The sequence below is a fragment of the Etheostoma spectabile genome, chromosome 23 (genome assembly GCF_008692095.1).
Source record: "Etheostoma spectabile isolate EspeVRDwgs_2016 chromosome 23, UIUC_Espe_1.0, whole genome shotgun sequence".
NCBI classification, from domain to species: Eukaryota; Metazoa; Chordata; class Actinopteri; order Perciformes; family Percidae; genus Etheostoma; species Etheostoma spectabile.
In genome coordinates, this window is record NC_045755.1 from 11,280,751 (window position 1) to 11,298,884 (window position 18,134).

At 42.3% G+C, this 18,134-nt stretch overlaps 1 protein-coding gene and 1 non-coding gene across 3 annotated transcripts in view; one reads left to right on the plus strand and one right to left on the minus strand.

Annotated features, from left to right (window-relative positions):
* wnt5b (wingless-type MMTV integration site family, member 5b) overlaps positions 1–18,129 on the minus strand; it is a 76,571-nt gene extending 58,442 nt beyond the window's left edge. Inside the window, exon 1 of one of the 2 annotated variants that reach the window (XM_032504814.1) lies at positions 17,366–18,129. The gene's annotated coding sequence lies outside the window, so the exon portion shown is untranslated. The remainder of the gene's footprint in view (positions 1–17,365) is intronic. The other variant, XM_032504813.1, reaches the window with a different exon arrangement.
* On the plus strand, positions 11,703–11,775 carry trnak-cuu (transfer RNA lysine (anticodon CUU)). Its single transcript has one exon. It is a non-coding gene; the product is annotated as a tRNA-Lys (tRNA).
* Positions 18,130–18,134: the final 5 nt, after the last annotated feature.

The following is an 18,134-nucleotide window of genomic DNA, read 5'->3' on the forward strand; positions in this document are numbered from 1 at the left end:
AAAACAAACAAACAAACAAACAATATATACACACTAATATAAATACTCTATACTCTAAACAGAAACAATGTAGAGATGAGTGCAATGAAGAGTCCAATAAAAATTATTTAAATGTGGAATGTATTGTATGTATTTTGCATCATGCAAACAACCATATCAATAGCACGTTTGGGCAGAGGCTGCATGGCATCATAGAACAACAATATCAATGGAAAGCTTGGGACAACAACCCAGTCTGTCTTCAGTCTTGCCTCTGCCTGTCATATAGTAAACGGCTGTTCACCCTGCAGAACTTACAGGCATTTGTGGGCCACAGACATACTTGTCATGGCCCTTTGAATTATATGCAAACTGTTGTTACATTCTATTCATAAGTTAGGATTAATTTAAAAAAAATGTTCTTCAATCAGAGGACAAGGTTCACCGGCCACTATAAACGAGAGTCCTTATCAGGGGGCCACTGTTGGCTGCAGTTTGTCTAGTTGCTCGAGGACACACAGGGTTGAAACCTGCAGGTAAAATCTCTGTCCGAAGTGGGATTTGAAACCAGGCCTTGATTTGAAGACCAGAAGTTCCTTTGCTCGGTCTGACACAGTAGACCGCTCGGCCATCCTGATAATTGAAAACCTTGAGTCACCAGATTCAGCCTGGACTCACCAAAAGCCAAGAGAGCCCAAATACAGTTGCCATTTTTTGTTGTAATTAGTTGCTGTAAGAACAGTGAAGTGGAGTAATATTCTAATTTGGTTGCATTGAATACAAAAGGTTTGATGGCACATCTCTCTATCTCTCTATCTATCTATCTGATATGAAGACTGGATGGACTGACTGATGAATGTCTGGACAGATGGACTGGTGAACAGACAGATACATGAAGGATGGATGGATGGAGGATAGAGGAGGGGGTTCGACGTCTTTGATCCTCCCAGCAGAAATAATCAACAAAGCCCTGGAGCAGGCCAGAGAGACCTAAATATGTGTGTGCGTCTGTGTGCGCCGTGGGGTTTTCTGGCTGCATGCCAAGACCAGCTCCTACCAGGAGAGAGATCAAAGTCTTTCTCTCTTTCTCTCTCTCTCTCTCTCTCTCTCTCTCTTGCTCTCTCTCTCCCTCTCGATTTCTTGATTCTCACTTTTTTATTTTACCTGAGGGCAGATAGAACAGTTTCCTATGCAAAACAGAAAAAGAAAAGATAAAAGGATTAAAAGAGCCAAGCAATGAAACGACGTTGAAGGAGAAAGAAAATATAAATTGTTGGTTGCACTGAGACAGACACACACACACACACACACACACACACACACACACACACACACACAAACACACACACACACACACACACACGCACACCAAAACAATTGCTCCCATGACAACCTGTGTGTGTGTGTGTGTGTGTGTGTGCGTGTGTTTCAGGCTGTTCTTGTTTTCCTTTAAACTGGACGAATCTCATGGCAACACTTACATTTCAGACGCACAGTTCAGATTGAATTAGCCCATTAAAGGATACACTGAACATCTGCTGTTTCAAATTAAAAGCTCCACTGCGATTGAATACATGCCCACATTCTCTTATCTTGACATTTCCAAATACAAAATGCTGCTGTACATTGACAAATCCAATTGCTTTATCATTGGTTCACTGTCTGGTCAAACTATTATTTCCTAATTGAGACAATGTTCGTTGTTGCTACTTTCACAGTCAACCTATTATTACAAAGTGTATACACGCACGCACAAGTCACAGGTTGGTTTCCCTGAGGTCAGTGTGTCCTTGAGGAGAACCACTTTTCACTGTAATACCAAGTTTGGTTTATTTTGAGGTGAGTCATGACTTTTAGTAACTAGTCTCGGTGAAGCTCCAAAAAAACTGGATCCTACATCTACCACGCAGCTTAATAGTGTCCCTGTCCCACATCAGACCTTTTCCAGACGCTCCATGCAGAGCCACAGAAGAACTGTTTACACAGGCTAAATTGTACCCGACTATGATGAGTAAACTGATTTTGATGTTGAAAATTGATGGAATGCCCCTTTAATGCAATATCCTGCTCTGTGAATCCATGTTGTAGTATCTCTAAGACTGCTGGGCAACTTTGTTGCATGTCATTTCTCATCTCTGTTATCTAATAAAGGTATACAATTGCGCATAAATAAAAGAGTCGTGTGGCAATCAAGGACTTATCAATAGCCCATTTACCATTTCACATCAAAATTAACCCATGTTAGAACTACATTTAACCCTTGTTAGGAGGGTCATGAGGTCAGGTTGGTTTTAACACATTAACCCATCGAGATCATCTGCAAAACTGAGAGTTTAATCTCTGGTTCAGTAAGACGTACAAATTATTGTTCTTTAAGAATCAGCCAAATGCAAGATAGAGGTGTCAGATTAATTATAATGTGGTTGAGTAAGGCCCTAAAATATTTGATTAAAAATGTACTTTCCCATCTCACACGTACATGACAGCTGCTGATTCAAAATGCTTGATAAATAAGACTGCCTTTGTAAGCGAAATAGCATCTATCATCTCGTAGCACTCTTCCTCCTCCATGGCAGTCGCAGTAATCGTCAGACCTCTTGAACATTCTCCTGGATATTGTTTGCTCCGCGTTGTTGCTGATCTGGGAATTGAAGCTCATTTGCGCTCCGTGTATGTCGTTCTGCATAACAAAATTGGTTAAATGTCTAAAAGTGTAAATGTAATTGTGAAGAAAATGTTATTTTCCTACTGAGACTCACAGAATGCGGCACTAAGTGAGCCGAGCCCAGTGCCGCTCGTCATAAAACCAACTCATAGGGGCTCGAACACAAACAAGAACTAAACTTTCTTTACGCCTGAATCTCTTTTCCCTCCATCCATCTTTTCATGCCAGTAACATCTTTGTCATATTTCCTCTCTTTCTTTCTGTAATTCTTAGCAATATGCAAATAGGCATCTTAATCCCACTCCCACAATTCCAATCAGTCTCTTTTCTAACCCCTTTCCTTCTTTTACTTTCTTCTCTCTTTCTGTCCTGCTTTTCCCATCACTGACGTATTTAGCTCTGCCATTCAGTTCTCTTTTTCTATGCATTCCCTTCTCTCTCATCATCCACCATCGCTCTCCCTATTTCTCTCCGCCACCTTTCCTTTCCTACCCCTCTTTTACATCCCTCTCTGCCATGTTTTTCTCCCATGCGTGCGCCCGCACACACACACACACACACACACACACACACACACACACACACACACAAGCGTAGTTATTCTACTTATAGCCTCGCCATAAATCAACCTGTCATTCTCCGTCATGCTCGCTGGATCTCACTGGGGCTTGTGACACACACACACATACATAGACACACACACACACACCCCACACAACACACACACACACACACACACCACACACACACACACACACACACACACACACACACACACACACACACACACACACACAGCAGGGCCCATACATACTGTACACAAACAGGCACAGACACACAAACACTGACTAATATAAAGACTCAAACAGATCACACGTGCTGAAACACAAAGACGCACACATAAAAAAGTATGGACTGTACTGATAGATATGAAAACCACGCACACACAACCAACCATGCAACCATATATTCTGTCTCTCTCTCACACAAACTCTTCAGTCCAAACTTAAGATCTAAAGACACCCGGGAATGATTGAGCGGGAGGGGGAATGACTAAGGGAAACAGAGATAACCAAAAGATGCTCACCTGTCACACTGTCACACACACACACACACACACATGGGAGCAGCTGAAATAATGTCCATAGCCCTCAGGGCCTCTGCTTTACTCAACCATCTCCTTAAACTCACCTCTTCCTCCTGCTCTTTCTATATATATATTTTCTCTCCTTTCTGTTCATACGTTGTTGAACCCTATGTCCTAACAACCACGTTAAAATTCAAATTATTGGTATTAGTTTAAAACAAGATTTTTTATGGTTACGTTAAGGCAACCTCAGAGCACTTGTTAATGTTAGGAAAAGGTTGTGGACTGAAAAAGAAAACTCTGGCTCAAAGCACATACTGCAATGGTACGCTTGGACTTTTTAAATATCAACCAAAGCTACAATCTTTTCCTTACCTTGACCTCTGGTTTCAGTGGCCTAAACCCCTCGATTGGGTGATTCGGGCAAAAATTCAATTCTACCAATTCCAAGTCCTCCACATCATATTTGGCAATGGAAATTAGGAGAAAGGGTTACTCTTTCCACTTACCTCTTCCTCCTCCTTTTTTCCTCGCTTTCCATTACCAATGCAGGAGACTCATAAAGAAGAATTTCATGAGGTTTTGTGTTTGAGTGTGTGAGTATGTGTGTGTGTGTGTGTGTGTGTGTGTGTGTGTGTGTGTGTGTGTGTGTGTGTGTGTGAGAGTTTAGTCAGTGGGAGACTTCACATGTGGCATGCAAGGTCACGTAATCCTGTGGCCTCCAGATATTGTTATTGAGACGCAAACAACACTCTATGACCTGCACTGCCATTGCACACGCAGATTGTGCATGAACATGCACACGCGCAGATGTCCTCGTATAACCCGTATAAGTCCTCAGTTTTATCTAGGATACAAACAACTGGTTAAAACATGACTAAATGTTATACTTTTTTGTCCTTTTAAAGGATTTGGTTGATCGTTATAAAAAAATATAAAAGACCAAAAACCAAAATAAATCGATAATTTTGCCTGTTTAGCCAAAGCCTGGTGTGTCTTATTCCTCTGTGACACCGAGTTCCATCATCATCCAAAAATGTTTAAAAACACATCAGTGACCCACTCTGCTGCACCAAGTGACATATTTATTCCCTATGATAAACATGAATCTGCTTTGCTGCCCTCATCTGTGACTTGTTCAGCGATGGGTCCCATTGACAACTGTTTCTGTCACCAGTCAGAGCTTAGTCGGTTGGTTAAGATGGGGGATGTCATCTTCCTACACACCCAGCTACCTACGCTGAAAAAAACCCAACAGGAATATAGTGACAAATGCTTTAATGATCAGCACAGAATCACAGTTGGTTTGGGCTTTTCATATTTGTTGACTAGAAGAAAAAGCTTCATCCTTTAAATGTATCACACACAAAGTACAAAAGGACAAAATGCAAGTGCATAGAAGACACAGACACAAATATGGTTTTCCAAGGTCGCATTTCAGGCATTCAGTATGTATCTTATACAAGTCCTCCGCTCCGTCTCTGCGCTCCACTGCTTTACTCTTCCACCTCCTCTGTATTCTTCTCTCCTCCTTCCTCCCTCACAAACACACGCACACACGTACACACAAACACACACACACTCTCCAGAGATGTGTCCATTGCTCTGACCTCTCTGCATAACACTTTCTCTCTTTGCTCTGTATCTTTCTTCTTCTTCTCTCCATATCTCTCTATTGATCCCTTTTTTCTAATCTCCTTTTGTCTCCCCCCCTTATCCTCTCCTCTATTGCATGTCTCCCCTGCTCTTGCATCCTCTTATCTCTTCATCCTCTCTCCACTCGATTCCTCGCTTCTCCTCATCTTCCCTCTCTTCACCCTCCTCTCCTTTTAACCCTTATCCTTGCCCCTCTTTTCTTCCACACCTCATCTTATCCTTTTCTCGCTTCCCTCCTATACTATTTCTTTCTAGGCTTCCAGGGGGCTGGTGCGGCTGAGAGGCTCTGCCTGGGGCTCCTTGCCCAGCTAATGCTGCCTCTCTCCGGGCACGGCGCCCACACAGGGTGGACAAGGCTGAAGGGGGAGCTGGAGATGTTTGTGTGTGTGTGTGTGTGTGTGTGTGTGGTTGTCTGATCCAGTGATGGAGAACCCCGGGGAGGGGGGGGGGATTGAAAGAAAATGAGAAGGTTTTTTTTTTTACACTGACAGATTTCTGTTGAGTCACTCTTTGCTTGCTAGAGTGTGATTGGGGCTACAACAGCACTGTGTGTGTGGGTGTGTGTGTGTGGTGTGTGTGGTGTGGGTGTGTGTGTGTGTGTGGTGTGTGTGGTGTGTGTGTCTCAATGAGTTTAGGGTTCAACACAGTGGCACCACTACATCAAATGAGGCAAGAGTGATCAGTAAAATGATCGAACAGCTTGTAAAAACGACAGCAGTTTATCTTCATCATCTAAACCACTTTATAAAAAGGAGGGGAAACCGTAATTTAAATATCTATATATCAATAATCTGTCATCGAACAGGAAAACTACAGAAAGTACATTTAAAGCAAGAACTCAGTCTGCGTGGCCGGGTCAGCTCAGTTGGTAGAGTAGGCGCACATATATAGAGGCTTATTCCTCAACGCGGTGGCAGCGGGTTAGACTCCGACCCACGGCCCTTTGCCGCATGTCGTTCCCATTCTTTCTCCCTTTTCATGTCTTCATCTGTCCTGTGGAATTAAATGCCTAAGATGCCCCCCAAAAAATCCAGTCTGCAAACTAGAACAAAGGTGCCATTGTGTTCCCAAATCTATATATTATATTTTGTGATTGTTACCGATGGGATTGATACCCTACAATTACAAGATCATAGTTGTAATTGACCGGGGATTGTTCTTTGCAATTTCCTATACTGAAACACACACACACACACACACACACACACACACACACACACACACACACACACGTCACTTGAAAGATGGTATTGTCTCGTGAAATTAATTTGGTGAAAGCAGCTGAAAGAAGAGAAATTGAGAGAAAGGACAAGAAAAGTGAGAGCGATTTCACACCTGTGTGTAAAATGTCGCCTTTAACTGCGTTCGCTTCATTTATCCCCTCACTCTCACTTGCAGACTTTTACTCTCCTTCAGTGTTTCGTCTCTCTTTCTGTTCTCTGATTTACAGCTCTCTATTTGTATCCCTCCATCTCACCGTGTCATTCTTTCCTCTCATCTCCCTCCTACTCTTTCAAGTGTCCAGTGAGTTTCAGTGATGTAGCGCCCTCTGTCTGTGTCCATTGTTATTGCAGCAGCACATTTTTAAACCCATCTGACCAAAGGAAATATACCATTTGACAACAAACATTTTACTTGGAGAAAAAAACAAAACAATAAGACTGGCATATAAACATATGTTATGTAGTTGTATAAATAATATGATAACTCGTGTAAATAGGACAATTAAATATGTAAATTATAAAGAGATAAATTAGATGAGTTGAGAGGAGGTTTAAGGTAGCAAAAATAGAACAACAAATATAATACAAAATCATCTTACTTACTAGGCCACTGTTTGTTTTTATAATACTGCAACCTAAGATGAAAAAGTACATTTTCACTTATAGACTGCCAAATCACAAATGTCTTAATTAACAAAAAACAATCCACTGGTCCAGAAGCAGAACTGATAAGAGAATGGGTACGTCCTCAGTCCAATGCCGACAAGACAGATTCCTGTACATTTATTGAATGTAATGAATAACACAATTCTGATCTTGATTCTAGTGTTGTGCGCGTTTGACAGGCGCCTCAGCACCTTGGCAGCGGCAGACGCTGATGTGAAATATATGCTGCTGCATGTGTTAAAATATGCAGGATGAAAGAGAGGAGAGATGGCGCCACAGAAGTGTTTTAACCCTTTTGCATCCAAAGATTAGGATAGTGTGAAAGCTTTTTGAGCAGCTGCCCAGTGTAGCCACAGTCTGGTAGTAGTTGCTTAAGGATTGGAGAACGTTGTTGACTCAGTGTTCAGATTTTGAATCCCAGACGCAAACAGATTTTGTTTCTCTCCCACCATCCCTCATTGATTATTCAAACACAACCAGACAGACAGATTCAGCAGCTTTAGGAAAGAATGCTTGTTTGGGGCTCGAAGAGAAGCCGAGTGCTCTCCATTGCTGCAAAAAAAACCTTGGGCATTATTAAAGACAAGAGTGGAAAGAGTGCTAGAATATCCTCCTCAGGTAGAAGTACTGTTCTTCAACTTAACTCAGTCTCTCATCAAGTTAGTGATACTCGTTTAAGCAGTGTTTCGCCTCCTAAATGAGAGAGGCGAGGTCAATACAAAGTCAGATCTGTCCACAGAAACCTACTCTCCAGGAGAACACGGACGATTCTACAAAACCAGGAATGAGGCACCATTGGCCTCCGGAGATGTTATATTCTAGGCTGGGAATAAAATAAGCACATGAACTATCTTCTCAATTTATTAAGGTGTTATAGAGGCATCGTGTAGGCTGAAATATGGACCAAATATTGGTTATAGCACAAAGCTCTACATTCAGTTTTTTCCTGTTCGTGCGAACCAGAACGCAAGTTGACATTGTGACAGTGCTCTGCTGCTAGGAAGCCACTTCCATAGGCTTTTATTCACGCTTTTTTTCTTTCTGAATTTGGCTTAATTTAGTTGATGTGACACTGTTGAAAATGGGATAAAAAAAAAACATTTTAGGAGGAGAAGGATGAACACCCTTAAATTACAGCTATGTCACTAGTGTTACCATGGCAATAAAACGTCAAAAAGGTTTTTTTTGTGGATTTAATATTCACCTTCATGGTTTTTGGACTGGTGCCGTTTGACTGAAACTACAGTATATGCATTTAATTTGCTTTGATAACTGTAGTTATCACGATTGTTTTTTGTGAGCTCACAGTACATTTTCCATTTACCTGGACAAGAGGGCAACAACCAGGATTTTCAATGTACTTTTAGGATGGGGGTTGGGTTGACAACACTGTGCCTGGAAAGTACACCCTCATTTCATCCGTAGTTGAGTAAAATGTTTCATCAATCTCTAAATGAAGGCAGAATGACGGATTTTTAGAATACACTTAAAGAGGTACGAGTTACACTAAGATGAGTACTTGCTATATATTATTTTCTTTCCTTGATTAAAGAAAGACTCTTTCTTTACCTCAGAATTGTGCGATGGTTGGTCACACAATCTATTTAATATACTGCAGTCCATGCAGCCTGTGGGTGTTCAGTGGACAGTATAAAGTAGCTCAGCAGCATAAATCCACAGAGAAACAGGACAGACAGAGGTGAAACAAGCAACGGTCTCCTCGTTATCCAAAAAGCTAATTTGGCTAAGAGTCAGTATCTTCTTTTAACGCAATGCAGTGCTCTAGTCCTGTCAGTCCGGTCTACAGGCGACCTCAGCTACAGTCGCTCAGCTTATTAATAAATCATTTCAGCCAATCAGTGATGGATTTGTTTTGAAGAACAAAAAACATGCACGTGGGTGTGTGAATCATTCTGCCTCTAGCTCTTTCCCCCCCTGACAACTGACTAATGTTTTGTCGATACATCTTCTGCACGCACACCTGCTATGGGATATGGGATAGAGAAATAGGAATTAAAAGCGAAATAAAGTATAGATGAGACAAACGATAAATAGAAAAGAGACAATTAGAGGATTGACGACAGCATGATTGGAAAAAAAAAAAAATCTAAGAATGAGAGCACGAGAGGATTGGAGAGTGGCTAGCTTGCAATCAGAAACAAAATAGTGGGATCAATTTAATTTGATGCTCTCTCTCCCCCCCTCTCCCTCTTGTGTGCATGTGTGTGTGTGTGTGTGTGTGTGTGTGTGTGTGTGTGTGTGTGTGTTGACAGATTTGGTATTGCGGCGGTTCGGAGATTGGCTACAGAAAAACACACTCAGTAATTATCTAGAAAGAGCACCTGGGCACTGGGAATCTCATTATACTATAACCCCCCTCCAACACACACACGTCTGAGGAAAAGAAATGGAAAAGAAAGAAACCAGACAAAAAAAAAAAAAAAAAATGATGGTTGAGGGGAGAAGAGAAACAAAAGATGAGAAGAAAAAATACAAGAATTCAAAAACAACTTTACCACAGAGAAAAGCCTTTCTAATGTGTTTGATTAAAACTCACTTTGTAAATCCTAGGCAGATTATATAATAAGTGGTATGACTCACAAACCTCAGGGATTGTGAGAGAATCATTTAAATCTCTGCCGTTTCTCTGTCTGACTGTCTTTGCTTCATGCAGTTTATTTCAAAGGTTTCTGAACACAGTGTGTTAAAGCAGAAAGGCAGAAGCAGTGATCAAAAACAATGAGTCGTGCATAACGGAGCGACAAACGTGAAAGGATATAAAACCCCAGTATTTCAACTGTATTTACTTGTTTTGTTTCTTCTCTCTCCATCTATTTCCATTGATCTGTTGTAGGAGCAGACAACGACCAGTAAGAGGCAGTGTTTCCTCTCATGTTCTCTGACACTCTTTTATAACCTTCACTCTTCTTACTCTGTGCTGCCTGCTTGCTCTCTCTCTCTCTCTCTCTCTCTCTCTCTCTCTCTCTCACACACACACTTCATTATCACCTGTTTTTGCCAAACTTTGGTGTGTGTGTGTGTGTGTGTGTGTGTCCTCTGTGTGCGCGCGCGCGCACACACAGAGGACCACCCACTTGATTTGAACGGCTTCATTCATTGCTGTGTTTTCGCTGGCCGACAGTGACAGGGTGAAAGGATTTACAATGGGTCAACACAGCGGGAGGGCCCAGGACACAGTCAACACCCAAACCCTGTCAGGCCATCTGAGGTCATGTGCCAGGAAGTAATTAACTGTAAACACATAATATACTATCGCCTTTCAGATTTATCAGAGATCCGAAGTCCAAAACACAGAAGATGATGACGATGATCCCAAACATGGCATTTGTATGGAAGGTTGCATGATGCAAAAGACATTCGGCAGTCTGGCTATCATTCAGCTGTTACTACACTTAAAGACGTACAAGTTACACTAAAGGTGAGTAGCCTACTTGCTTATTTGATTCTGTAGCTGCCCAGTTTTCGCCCAATCATTTCATCGTGATGAGCCATAAGTTCGTCGCTTTGAGCTACTTTAGAGGGGTGTCAGAAACTGAACTGGACTGGACTACTGAGAAAAGGACACCTCTGAGAACACGATGTCTAAGGGTACTTCACTGAGACTAACCCCCAAGTTCCACCGGATGTTTAACGGCTGCGGATCTGCTGTGTCGCCTCGGTTCTCCGCCGTCCGTCAACACCCACCAGGTCCGGATTTGTTGCGGAACGGCTGCGGCTGAAGTCTCGAGGACCTTCGACATCTTGCAAATTCATGTAGAATAGAACCACAAAAACAACAGTTTGTTTCTATTGAGAAGAAACACTTCTGTCCTGTGTTTTCAAGGTGAAGTGCAGGGAAATATGATCCACCCTGAGCACGCTCTGTTTTATTTTGAAAATATACTGGATGTTTTATTTTGTTTCTGTGCTCGACTTCCTGTCCTGCACTATCTGCTGTATGTTGAGTTGCTGCGGAGCTCTCCGGCGTCCGGCAAAAATAGAAACTCTGCGTATCTGCTCCGGAGGGCTGCGGACTGCAGAAGTCAGAACGCAGCCGTTCTGCAGTCAGAGGAAGTACACACATTGACTTTAAGGGAAACCTAATGACGCCGCCGTCGTTCTGGAGCGGATCCGCAGCCGTTCCGCATCCGGAGGAATTTGGGGTTAACAGAAATTGGGTTTCTTCCCAAATATCTGCAGGCAAGGTTGAATTTCGATTAGCAGATACTTCTGAGGAAATGAATTCTAAGGGCCCTCGCTCACCAATCAGCCATCACTGAGAGACTGTGGCCGACCATTCCTTGCAGTTCTTATGCAATGGTGCTTTTTGGGTGATGAATCAATGACTAAGGTATAAATTACCTTACTGTAGTTAAGTGCCTACAGGTGAAAGACGAAGTTGATAAGAAAATCATATGGCACTGCAGCCCGGCTAGCTCAGTCGGTAGAGCATGAGACTCTTAATCTCAGGGTCGTGGGTTCGAGCCCCACGTTGGGCGATTGTTTTATTGAGAGGGAAAATCTCTGAGCTCAGAACAGTGTTACAGTTACACTGTACAAATCCTATCAGTATCCTAACCCTGTTTACAGACTACTAACCCTGCGCAAGAAACACAGAACATTTGGAGATTGTGAGCAGGGCACCCAGCTCAACCACATTACAGTATTTAAACTAAACCCCTGTGTTTACATCTGGTTGTGACATCCTGAAATATTTAAAACTGAAAACAGTGAGTCTGATATCTCTTGTTAGGTACAAAAGGAACATTAGATGGAAACATAAGGATAAGCTTTACTATATAGTGCTATATCTTATAATATTGAGTGATACTCCCTACTGAGTATTTCTTCAACTAAAAACAACAGATGTTTAAAGAAATGGATGCGTAGAGTGTAGAAGAAAAAGAGTGATGTAAACAGCCAGTTGAAAAGAGAGAGTTAAAAGCAGAAGAGAACAGGCTTTTTGTGGTGAAAACATGCTTCATAAGATTCTTGTCCGCATCCGTTAGGGTTCATATATGGCTTACAGTGTGTGTGTGTGTCTGTGTGTGTTAGACCGCTTTCAGACCCGGTGCAGGTGTGCTGTTGATAGTTTTATCAGCACTGGATCGAGGCTAGTGAGAGGAGAAGAGAGGAGGAAAGAGAGAGGAGAGGAGAAAGGCTGCTTCTGTAATGATTTTGGTGTTTATATGGACTGTTCCTTTCAGATCCCCCCATACTACAGAGTTGAGCCAAAAGACTGAATGCATGCTCTCCACATTATGTCCCAACATCACGTTTCTCCCAATTTCCCCACCATTCTGACATGTTGCTCTCTTTGTGTGATGTTGGTGGAAACCTTGGAAAAACATTGTGCTTCAGTAGATTTGGTATTGCCAGGCAGTGAGATTGCCAATTTTCTAGACCTTGGGGCTTGATCTAGAATCCGGGTAAAATACTTATATTTGTTTGATAGAGTCCAGGTATACACAATCCATAAAATCATTTAAAATGCCCATTCTATACAAGGTAAACTGCAGCAAAACAGTATGTTTACCATATTAAACTACATTTGCCAGTTTATTAAATACACCTGGATCAAACTACTTTGGTCTGCATTTTGGTGTAAATGAGATGGACAAAATATTGTTGACATATAACACAATGCAGTTCACCAGCACCACAAACTAAAGCCTCCAAAATGAGCCCAGGTTTATTGCAGGGCCAATGTATTAGACTGCATTAGTTTTAGCTAATTGGATCTGATAATGTGCTAAAAGGAGGGTATGTATATATATAGATATATATATAGATATATATATATATCTATAGATATATATATAGATATATATTCAGAAAATCAGGCCCTTCCTCTGTGACACCAATATGGCAACAAGCACAGCCAGGTACAACTTTAGAACATACATACATTTAAAAAAAAATGTTTACATTGTCCATTTGGAGCTTGTTATATGCTCTTGATAATAAAATGTAAATAACTATGGTTTGGTAAAATACTAATAAAAGTGTAAAACTAAATTTTGTAATGGCATTATTCCTGGTGAAGGCAGTCATTATCGTGTTGGTAAAATTGATTTTATGTCAATTAAAATTAGTGGTGAGCCTTGAACACACCAGTGCTCAGTAACTCAGGCTCCTCTGGTCTGGTGCTGCGTGTCTTGTGGCTGTTCGGGCCCTGTACCGGCCTGCCGGATTTATAAAATGGTTTCAGGCTCTATAAAGTGCCCAATAAACCACTTTTACTATTAGTGTAGGACACTGCTAGCATACAGCTGGTGACCGCTACCACTGACCGACCGGACACACACACACACACACACACACACACACACACACATGCATGCACATTTCAAGGCCTGCTGGAGTCAGGACCTCTGCCAAACTCTAACCCTATGTCACCACACCCTGCCGCCCGAGTGACATCACCACATAGCCCTAAACCGCCGGCGCAGAGAGGCCTAAAACATGCGCACACACATTCATACGCACACGTGCAGGCGTCAAGAATGTAGAAAGCTCAGACACCATAACAATACCACATTTTGCCTGCACACATACATGCAGAAATCCACACACACAACAACGTGACCATAATGACTAGTGCATGGCCACACTGCGTTCTCAACACGCACACAAATGGAGCAGCTAAAGTGCCGGCTGCTGCCTCTGAGTCGAGTCATAAACGGTCGTGAATATTGAGAAGGACATATTTAGCATCAGCAAGTTGCCTCCACTATATTTTTATTTCCCAGCATATTTTTTGTCTTCATCTGAGTCACAGTCTTGATCGTCTTTTTGACTTACTTATGTATTGTTTGGTCTACAAAATATCATCAAAAGCTGAGGTTGGTGTTTCCAAATGCCTTGATATGTGTCTCTCTCTCACACACACACACACACACACACACACACACACACACACACACACCCCCACCACACACACACACACACACACACACACACACACACACACACACACACACACACACACACACACACACACACAGTTAAGCCGGCGCTGTATACGTCTTGGGAGGAATTCTCAATCCAGTCGAGCCAGCTTTCATACTGGCTGTTCAGCTAGAGACCACCGTCTGTGTGTGTCCAGTTAGTCATTAGTGCTCCAAGTAGGCTTAAATACACACACTCTACACGCTCGTAACCATCCAGATGCCTCCCCCTCCCCCCTCCCCCGTCAGAAAAACTGTTGTGTCTTATGTGCCATTTTTCACTGTTTTCCTGCAGATCTTTTACAATATGTTAGTGAAAATCCTTACAATGTCTATATTGTCACTAGGTGTCAGTTTGTGTTAAATTTGTGAATATAATCTTACATCCAAATACATAGTGTCTGCGCGCACGCACGCACGCGCAACACACACACACACACACACACACACACACACACGACCTTGAGAATCCATTGATGCCTGCAGACATCCCATCTTCTCATATATCGAGCGTGGTAGACATCAACACACACACACACACACACCACACACACACACACACACACACACACACACACACACACACACACACTCACTCACTCCCAATCCCTAATTACCGAGCCCTGAGGGACGAGACACTGAAGCAGTACTTCAGTGTTTGGTTAAGGAAAAAGGTCGTTCTCACCAGTTACAGGGCAGACAGACAGACAGACAGACAGACAGACAGACAGAGAAAATGTTCAGAGTGAAGATCATACACAATGTTTTTATATGATGTTGCTGCATGAATCTGGTTTTATTTACTCGCTAATAAAGCTACGTCCTCATTAGAAAAAAAATCCTTATTTTTGGGTAAAACCAAAAACTTCTCCATTTCTAACAACTTTCAAACACCAACTTAGGCAGCCATGAGCGAAAGGTGTGCTTGAGTTTACCTAACAGGTTTAGAAATATAAAAGCCTTACATTATTGAATATTTCAGCTATAGTGAAATAGTTTTGAGTTGGTCAATAGGTTTCGAGTCGGTCAGTCCTTGTCATCTCGAACAAATCAAATCCAACATGATACAGGACCGACGGCAAGTAAAGAAAGACCAAAGAAGGGAACAAAGGGCACTAAGGAAAAAGAAAATTGATGTCATGACTGAAACAGCGAGAGGGAGGAAAGAGAAAGACCAGAAGTTGACTTGGTAGACAGGGAGGAGGAAGAGAGATTATCTCTCTCTAATGGCTAACTTGTTGACAGCAACACTTTTCACCACCTCTATCTGCACATATAACATTACCCCCCCCCACACACACCCACACACACGCACGCACACACACGCACACGCACCTCTTGCAGGGTTTATCAGCACAGCTGTCAGTCCACTCCACAACTCAGGTGGGTTTTCCGACTTTTAAAGCCATTAAAAAGTGCAACGCGAACCGGAGACGTCACGGCCAGAAACGACCTCAGCTTTCTGTCTGTGAATCTGATAGTCTGCTTTCACATGTGCTGCCAGATGGAGAAACTCGCTTTTCTCTGCTATGTCTGCCCTCTACAAACAGAGGAATGTGGGAAAGAGATTTGTCTCTAGTTAATTAAATGTGTTTTTATAATGTGGAATCAAATGTTCTTTGATTGTGAACTTCCTTTTTATGACTATGGTTGGCTCTCCTGAGAAAGACACGTCAATCTCGACAACACTGCTCGATTAAATAAATGTGAAAACGATTAACCGTTTTTTTTCTTTTTTTCTTTTATTATGACACTTCTTCCTGCATTTGGGCTAAATTTGTGGAGAACAAACTGACTGTTTCTAGATCTAGACAAGTTCAAAGGTCACCATAAAGACTCAGTAGGTCCACTGATCTGTGGATGTCTCATTGCCAAACATGGAGAAAACACACACTGGCTCCTACATGAAATTCCCAGCCCATAATCAACAAATAGAGTCCACATACATTTTACATAGTCCATTACACAGATTTTGTCTCATTAACTTTCAGTAGCAGTATCTACAGGGCGTTTTAGACACTTTCTGCCAAAAAACTTTATAGTCATAGAAAAAATAAACAACGCAAACGTTTAGTTTAAGCTATAACAACTTATTTTTCTTGTCAAATGTCTAATAAACCACGTTAGCGTCAAGACAACAAAATGTCCTCACTCCTCTATAGTCTCAGCTCAGGACATCTATTGGTATACTGTTTGATTGCACAGCTGACCTCTGACCCACAGCAACACAGTCCATTCACCATCAACATCATAAAGCTCATACAGGCCAATGAACCCAGATGAAGGCAGGAAGAGCGACTTCTCTATATACTGAGAGAAACATTTGTGCAACATTTCGACCAAAATAGTCCTGGTCTCTACCGCAAAGCAAGAGGGCTGCCTTCATTTAGGCTGATGGGGTTGGCAGATCACACACACTCACACACACACACACACACACACACACACACACACACACACACACACACACACACACACACACACACACACACACACACACACACACACACACACACACACACAGTCATATGGGTGCCAAAAGTCATGAAATAAGCCCATTCTGTAAGTAGACTGTGACAACGGAAACATTGTGGGGACAAACAACTACAAGTTCAAATGAAGCAAAGTCCACAACCCAGTGGGCCAAGTTTAAACCAACGTTTTTTCCCATTGACTTCTGATGTGTGTGTGTGTGTGTGTGTGTGTGTGTGTGTGTGTGTGTGTGTGTGTGTGTGTGTCCTGTTTAGAACGTGTAAAGTAACTAAAATAGTGACAGTTCAAGTCCTAATGTATTTAAATCCAATAACTGCTGCACACGTATTAGCCTACAATTCTTACAACTTTCAGGACAAAAATGATAGAGTCAAAAAAGAGACAGAAATATTAGGCTAGGTTACATATGCCTATACTCATAATAGCAACTACAGACTATAATAACGTTGGAATAAATCTGGGTATCATAGACAAACATAAATCACACCTCTCAAATCTTCATGAAAGACCTCTAAAACATTCTTATGTTCCCCTTGAGCGTGTATGCAGACTACAGAGTGTATATTCAATATTTAAGGACCTTCTTGTTTCATGGATCGCTTTGAAAACTTCTCCTTTAGAATGAATGAAACAATGATTTACCTACCTGTTCTGCTGTGCTCGAATCCAGTTGTTGCTCAGCTCTCCAAGAAAAGTTTCTCCTGCCACCAGCGCTGCAAGTCCGAAAAGTGACTCTGTCCGGCTGGGAGAACTACAGACAGGTCGGTGTTTTTATCGAAAGGGAACCCCCTTCAGGCCGATCCCTCAGCAGCCCGCTGCAGAGCCTCACTGTGTTAGACTGATACAAATTCTCCCAAGTGACACATTTAATGTCCTTCTTTTCACTGCTCGATCATCTTCACATAGATATACCGCACGGAAGTCCTTGAGCCACAAAAAGACGATTAAGTGGAGTGTAAGTGGCGTAGCCTATAACGCAAGGTTTCGGCGATCCGTGGACCTGTCAGTACCCGACAAGTCCCAACTTGTCATGCAGAAATGTAGAAACAAAGTCTGAAACCAGTAGCACTCGCTCCCCGTTGTGTACGGCTGTGTGCGCGGTGTCCTCAGCAACAGGTGTCAGAAATAAAGTGAGATTTTTTTCACGGCCATCACAAGTTTCCAAACGCTCTCCAACTAATTACGCATGCAGGGAAGAAGGGGGAGGAGGGTGGAGGGTGGAGGGAAGTAGCTCTGTAAAGTTTTTACGCGTCGAGAAACACGAGCGACAAGTTTGAGACGGAGGGAGCTCAGCTCAGCGCTAGAGTGAAACAAAAGAAGTTCACTCTGGTTTCTGTCTGTGCCGTGTGACGACTCTCCTCGGCTCTCATGTGGAAACTGCTCGCTTGCCCACCGGTAAAAGAAAGGAGGGAGAG